This window comes from Rhinoderma darwinii, chromosome 2 (genome assembly GCF_050947455.1).
Source record: "Rhinoderma darwinii isolate aRhiDar2 chromosome 2, aRhiDar2.hap1, whole genome shotgun sequence".
NCBI lineage: Eukaryota > Metazoa > Chordata > Amphibia > Anura > Rhinodermatidae > Rhinoderma > Rhinoderma darwinii.
The window spans coordinates 40,878,875-40,886,952 of NC_134688.1; the positions used below are offsets into that span (position 1 = coordinate 40,878,875).

The window sequence follows — 8,078 nt, forward strand, 5'->3', positions numbered from 1 at the left end:
TTCTGCTCCTTATGTTTATTACGGAACATTTCCTGCTGCTTAAAGATGTCTTCTGTATTGACAGTTCTTCCATTTGTTGATGGTTATTAGCGACTCCATAACTTCAGGTCTGGAAAACTTGCTAGAGCGATCGCCAGCAGCAGATGTTACCTTTATTCTACACACGTATCGACTTTAATAACGGCGGCGTCTACGTCTGTGAACTGTGACCAGAGAAAACGACAGATATAAATATAATCGTACTGTAGCATTCATGACTGTTATATATACAGATCAGCAGGATAATATATATTCACCAGGTCTACGACTTTCCCGGTGTTTCTGCTGACTCCTCCTCCTGTATCTACGCCGCCTTCTAGGTGCGCTGCTGTCTCTCGTTCTTCTAGTTGGCATGGTGATGACTGGTTGGCACCTTCCTTTTCTGAGGAGCAAGTTGTTAATGGCTGCTGGGAACTCTGCCACCTATATACTTTCTGATCATTGTGACATCACAGCTTTATGATGTCATAGGCTTCACACATGGTGTTTAAAGTAGGATGAAGTTTCCCTTTTTCAGGTCAATGGTAGAATAGGTTGGATGACAACTGACAACCAGTTATGTGACAAACAGTCTGAGCAGTTATCACTTCCCTTCCCCCACTGCTCTCTGTTGTTCTTACTTTACTCAGCAGGGGATAACAGAGAAATTTGTGCTCCGCTTGAGGCATGATGGGAGTGACATTCAGAGTACAGTAAAGGGATTTAGTTTAACATATTTGATTAAATATACGATATGGACAAAAGTATTGGGACACCTACACATTACACCTACAGGAGCTTTTAAGATCCGTAGGCATTAATATAGAGTTGTTCCTCCCTTTTTATGGGAATTTTTGCCCATTCATACAGAACAGCATTTGTGAGGTCAGACACTGATGTTGGACGAGGGGGTCAGGCTCGCAATCTCCGTTCTGGTTCATCCCAAAGTTGTTGGATGGGGTTGAGGTCAGGGCTCTGTGCAGCCAGTCAAGATCTTCTACACCAAACTCACCCAACCATGTCTTTATGGACCTTGTGCACTGGGGTACAGTCATGCCGGAACATAAAAAGGTCGAATCCGTTTCCACAAAATTGGAAGCTGCAATTGTCCAAAATGTCTTGGTATACTGAAGCATTAAGATTTCCCTTCACTGGAACTGAGGGGCCTTAGGCCAACCTTTCCCGTGCATGCATCCTCTCGGTCATGGAAACCCATGTTATGAAGCTCCTGACACACAGTTTTTGTGCAGATGTTAATGCCAGAGGAGGTTTATACTCTGCAGTTATTGAGTCAGCAGAGCGTTGGCGACTTTTATGCACTATGCGCCTTAACACTCAGAGACCCCGCTCTGTAACTTTTTGTGTTCTGCACTTTCGTGGCTGAGTTGCTGTGGTTCCTAACACCTCTTGCATATGACTGAGTTCGGGCGGTAAAAAATGGTCCGTGTGTCAGTAGTAGTGGCACTGCTATTAGAGGCACCAGCCACATGGCTGAAAAAAAGGGACCCTCCCTCGACGTGGCCCCCCCTCATGTTCCCCCCCCCCCCCCCCCCCTCAGACCTGCTGTAACTTCACCCTCTGCTGGCAGACTGTCAGGAGAGGGAGAACAGTGATAGTAATAATAAAACATTTATCAAATATCTATCTATCTATCTATCTATCTATCTATCTATCTATCTATCTATCTATCTATCTATCTATCTATCTATCTATCTATCTATCTATCCAGGGCCGGACTGGGACTTAAAATCATCCCCGGCATTTTTAAGCACACAGGCCCACCACAGGCAATAAGCAGTCGCCAGTGTTGGGCTGGAGTTAATGGGACCACCTTTCAGCTATACAAGACATGGTGAGATTTATTAAAACAGGTGTAAATGAAAAGAAGAATATTTCCTGATAGCTCCAACGAATCCGCTGCTTTCCCACGAGAAAAATGAACATGTTCATTATTCTAGAGGATTTTTTTTTGCGGAGCGGAAAAAAATTCAAGCAGACTTATTTCCGCATGTGAATGGGGTATAAAATAGCCCATTCACTTGTAATGGATGCAGAATGTTAGTGGATTTGAAAGGAATTTAGGTGTGGAATCAGGGACTTAGTCCTAATCAACTCCTGATTGCATGATCATGGCCTAATACTGACGTATAAAGATTGCAAATTATACCAGTATACAATGCTAAAATATCACCATACTGTAACTAAATAGTATGATTTATATTTTATATTCAGCCAAATAAACACACACTCACACATGCTGGACACATGACGCACAGATGCAACCCACAAGCTGGACACATGCTGCATTCCAGCCACTCACACGTAGGACACATGCACACGCACACCACTCACACCTAGGACACATGTGCACGCACACCACTCAAAGCTAGGACACATGCGCACGCACACCACTCACACCTAGGACACATGCGCACGCACACCTAAGGACACATGCGCACGCAGACCACTTACACCTAGAACACACCCCTTACTGACACCTAGGACATATGCTGCACATGCACCACTCACACCTAGGACAGATGCACACACACACACACCACTCACACCTAGGGTATATCCTCCACTCTCGCCACTCATACCTAAGACATGTGCCGCACGTTCCCTACCCACACCAAGGACACATGTTGAACACGCACTACTCACACCTGGCACAGATGCTGCACACACCACTCACATACTAGACACGTACCACACACTAGACACGTACCACACACTAGACACATACCGCACACACTATTTACACTAGACACATACCGAACACACCACACAAATGTTAAACTCATACCTCACATAACACTTACACACTAGACCTATACCACACATACCACTCACACTCACATTGAAAACAACACGCGAACAAATGCCACTAATACACTAGAAGACACAAAACTCATACAAATTGCATATTTCACTCATAAAATTGACATACACGGTTAACACTACATCAACCAGTCACACTACAAAAATCAATCCAACATTTCACTCACATTGCTATATTTACCTGCTTTCTTTTGTAGACTGCTGATTTTCTGCCTGAGGCAGAAATTGAACTGGTGACCGCAGATTTTTATTGACATCCCCCTGGCTGTTCTACATCACTAGCAGCCTCCTCCAACTCTTGCGGATGCGCCTTTTCCTTGTACTGGCATGCGCAGTGCAGCCTGGCAGAGCACACCTCGCTGCACGGTGTGTGCCCAAGTAGTACAAGGCAATGGCGCATCCCAGAAAGTTGGAGGAGACTGGTAGTGATGTATAACAGCTAGAGGGATGTCAATCAAGCATGGAAAGGTGGGTTTGGATGCAGTACTATGTGACTTTTCAGGATAGCGTCACAGCCCCATGACCCTTTATGAGAAATTAGCATACAGTGTGCGCCGTTTTTAAAGTTGATTTCATAGATTGTTCTGCATCTGAAAACAACATACAGCGGAATGTTTGGAAATCTTGTCAGATAATGTATTATCGCATGGTGGCGGTTCAAAGGGGTTAAAACTATATGACAGGTTCCCATTAAATATACAATGAATTGAAAACAATTCCATCTGCCCTGTAATTTTGTTATTAGAAATATATTCTATATAATTACAGCTCCAGAACCAAGCACTGACCTATACGGCTCCAGAACCACGCTCAATACATATATACAGCACCAGTACCAAGCTCAGTACATATATACAGCTCCAGAACCAAGCTCATTACATATATACAACACCAGAACCAAGCTCAGTACATATATATAGCACCAGAAACAAGCTCAGTACCTATATACAGCACCAGAACAAAGCTCAGCACATAAATGCAACACCAGAATAAAGCTCAGTTCATATATACAGAACCAGAACAAATCTTGGCATATAAATGCAACACCAGAACCAAGCTCAGCACATAAATACAACACCAGAACCAAGCTCAATACATAAATGCAACACCAGAACCAAGCTCAGCAGATAAATACGACACCAGAACCAAGCTCAGTACATATTGTGACAGACCATGTGGACAGGTTGTGGATGGGGTCTATATTTCCCCAAGATTTCTGTCTTCTACTATCTGAAAACAAGCAGGGAATAAATTCAGCAGAGAATGTGGTTCTCCCTCTGCAATAGGTTTTGTCTAAAACCTGGAAAAGGGCCTGTTTGTTGGAGTGGGGAGAGATGGGTGGGTCCCCACTCCATCCACACAGTCCTGGTCTTGGGCTGTCTAGCTATTAATCAGGGGTCAGGTGTGATAGCCCTTTAAAAAGGCTGCAGTTCAGTCACACTCTCTCTCAGCCTGGGGAGAGGAGCTTGTGAGAGCAAACAGACTGCATTCATAACAGGTTGTATAGTCTGCATGGTTTATGGTGCCAGGCATTAGGCCTGCACTGTGTTAGTTAGGATACCTGACTGTATAGTTAGTGCCGGACAGGCATAGAGTTTTCTTTTATTTGTTTTCTTTTTATTTCATGTACAACCTGTACATAATACTGGCTGAGGCCAGTAGTACCACATCTTTGCTGTGCGGACTGAAATTTACTGGCGTGTTTGATACCGAGTGCCCATCTACCCCAGGAGACGACTGTCCCGCTACCTAATTCCCTTACAATATATACAGCTCCAGAACCAATCTCAGTGCATATATACAGCACCAGAACAAAGCTCGGTACACAAATACAGCACCAGAACAAATCTCAGTACATATATACAGCACCAAAACAAAGCTCAGTACATAAATACAGCACCAGAAAAAAGCTCAGCACATAAATTCAACACCAGAATCGAGCTCAGTACATACAGTGAAGGAAATAAGTATTTGATCCCTTGCTGATTTTGTAAGTTTGCCCACTGTCAAAGACATGAGCAGTCTAGAATTTTTAGGCTAGGTTAATTTTACCAGTGAGAGATAGATTATATAAAAAAAAAAAAAGAAAATCACATTGTCAAAATTATATATATTTATTTGCATTTTGCACAGAGAAATAAGTATTTGATCCCCTACCAACCATTAAGAGTTCAGCCTCCTCCAGACCAGTTACACGCTCCAAATCAACTTGGTGCCTGCATTAAAGACAGCTGTCTTAAATGGTCACCTGTATAAAAGACTCCTGTCCACAGACTCAATTAATCGGTCTGACTGTAACCTCTACAACATGGGCAAGACCAAAGAGCTTTCTAAGGATGTCAGGGACAAGATCATAGACCTGCACAAGGCTGGAATGGGCTACAAAACCATAAGTAAGACGCTGGGTGAGAAGGAGACAACTGTTGGTGCAATAGTAAGAAAATGGAAGACATACAAAATGACTGTCAATCGACATCGATCTGGGGCTCCATGCAAAATCTCACCTCGTGGGGTATCCTTGATCCTGAGGAAGGTGAGAGCTCAGCCGAAAACTACACGGGGTAACTTGTTAATGATCTCAAGGTAGCTGGGACCACAGTCACCAAGAAAACCATTGGTAACACATTACGCCGTAATGGATTAAAATCTTGCAGTGCCCACAAGGTCCCCCTGCTCAAGAAGGCACATGTACAGGCCCGTCTGAAGTTTGCAAATGAACATCTGGATGATTCTGAGAGTGATTGGGAGAAGGTGCTGTGGTCAGATGAGACTAAAATTGAGCTCTTTGGCATTAACTCAACTCGCCGTGTTTGGAGGAAGAGAAATGCTGCCTATGACCCAAAGAACACCATCCCCACTGTCAAGCATGGAGGTGGAAACATTATGTTTTGGGGGTGTTTCTCTGCTAAGGGCACAGGACTACTTCATTGCATCAATGGGAGAATGGATGGAGCCATGTATCGTCAAATCCTGAGTGACAACCTCCTTCCCTCGACCAGGACATTAAAAATGGCTCGTGGCTGGGTCTTCCAGCACGACAATGACCCGAAACATACAGCCAAGGCAACAAAGGAGTGGCTCAAAAAGAAGCACATTAAGGTCATGGAGTGGCCTAGCCAGTCTCCAGACATTAATCCCATCGAAAACTTATGGGGGGAGCTGAATATCCGAGTTGCCAAGCGACAGCCTCGAAATCTTAATGAGGAGTGGGCCAAAATTCCATCTAACATGTGTGCAAACCTCATCATCAACTACAAAAAATGTCTGAATGCTGTGCTTGCCAACAAGGGTTTTGCCACCAAGTATTAAGTCTTGTTTGCCAAAGGGATCAAATACTTATTTCTGTGTGCACAATGCAAATAAATATATATAATTTTGACAATGTGATTTTCTTTTCTTTTTTTTTATATAATCTATCTCTCACTGGTAAAATTAACCTAGCCTAAAAATTCTAGACTGCTCATGTCTTTGACAGTGGGCAAACTTACAAAATCAGCAAGGGATCAAATACTTATTTCCTTCACTGTATATACAACACCAGAACAAAGCTCAGTTCATATATACAGCACCAGAACAAATCTTAGCATATAAATTCAGCATCAGAATCACTCACCTCCCGACGCCCGCAGCCATAGATCTGTGAGCGCTGGTCCCCGTCTCCCTCCTAGGAGACGCCAGCGCTCACTTCCGCTCCGTCCGGCTGTGTCCCGTAGGGTGCACGCGCACACTCGCGCCCGGCCTTAAAGGGGCAGCGCGCGCAATAGGAAATTGTCATCATCATCAACTGCCACGATTTCGTGGTCTATAAGAAGGCCCCTGGCCTTCTAATCCTTGCCTGAGCGTTGTTAGTTTTCCCAGTCTGTCTTGCAAATGGTCCCTCGTGTTTCCCGTTCCTATTGTTACCCGTGCCTTGTTCCCCGTTCCTATTTCCCGTGCTTTGCCTTAGTATCAAGTCGTGCCACGTCCTGTGTCATCTGCCACATCCAAAGGAATCTGCCACATCCCGTGTCATCTGCCACGTCCAGAGGAATCTGCCACGTCCTGTGTCATCTGCCACGTCCGGAGGAATCCACCACGTCCTGTGTCATCTGCCACGTCCGGAGGAGTCCGCCACGTCTGGCGCAACTTGCGGCTCCTGTGTCATCCGCCACGTTTGGCGCCATCTGCTGCACCCATCTCATCTGTGCCAGAGCTGCGGCCACCGTCTGGACTGTTCAGGTACCCTTGTGCGGGACATTGTATTTCTGGGGTTTCCTGTGGTTTGGCCAGCTGCCTTCCCGCTACGGCGGTACGGCCTAGTGGGTCCACTAACCCGCTCCGTGACAGTACGCTCAGGCCATGGACCCCGCTGGTCAACTTGAGACTTTGACGACACAAGCCATGCTGGCTGAGATGGAGGATCTCCAGTCACGACAAGACCAGCTCCTCCTGTCGGTGAACGCCATAGCCCATCGGTTGCTCGCTCCAACCACGGTCGTCACCGCACCCGTTCCTGCGGTTCCGCCTGCTGCACTTCCTGTCTGTACCGGTACCAACCTCTTGTGTTTCTTGCCGCTACCTCCACGCTATGACGGAGATCCGAGGTCCTGCAGGGGATTTTTGAATCAGTGCCTGATCCACTTCAGACTACATGCCAGGTCCTTCTGTTCAGATGACGTCAGGATCGCCTTCATCATCTCTCTCCTTACTGGCAAAGCCCTGGCATGGGCCAATCCTCTGTGGGAACATCAGGGACCAGAGACCCGGGACTTGCTGTGCTTCTTACGGACCTTCCGCTTGATCTTTGAGGAACCTGGAAGGGTTTCTTCGGCTGCTGCATACTTGCTAACCCTACACCAGGGAGACCTCTCCGTGGGCGAGTATGCCATCCAGTTCCGTATCCTGGCTGCTGAATTGACCTGGAACAACGAGGCTTTGGTGGCTACATTCTGGCAGGGACTGTCTTCAGGGATCAAGGACGAGCTGGCTGCTCGTGATCTGCCATCTACCCTGGACGATCTTATCCTACTCGCCTCCCGTGTCGACATGAGGATCCGGGAACATTCCCAAGAGGTTCTCTGGGGGAGAGAACTTCCCAGGCTGGATTCTGCTGTCCCGCAATCCTCCTCAGTCGTCCCACCAGTGGATCCGATGCAGGGTAATTATGTCAAATTGTCCACCCAGGAGAGACAACGCAGACGCACTTCTGGACTTTGTCTGTATTGCGGCCATGGAGGCCA

At 46.1% G+C, this 8,078-nt stretch overlaps 1 long non-coding RNA gene across 1 annotated transcript; it reads right to left on the reverse strand.

Moving 5' to 3' along the window:
* LOC142740484 (uncharacterized) lies at window positions 1–644 on the reverse strand. The gene is made up of 2 exons (XR_012880719.1): window positions 297–644; window positions 1–203 (listed from the first exon to the last, which is right to left on the reverse strand). It is a non-coding gene; the product is annotated as an uncharacterized LOC142740484 (long non-coding RNA).
* Between the last annotated feature and the right edge of the window lie 7,434 nt (window positions 645–8,078).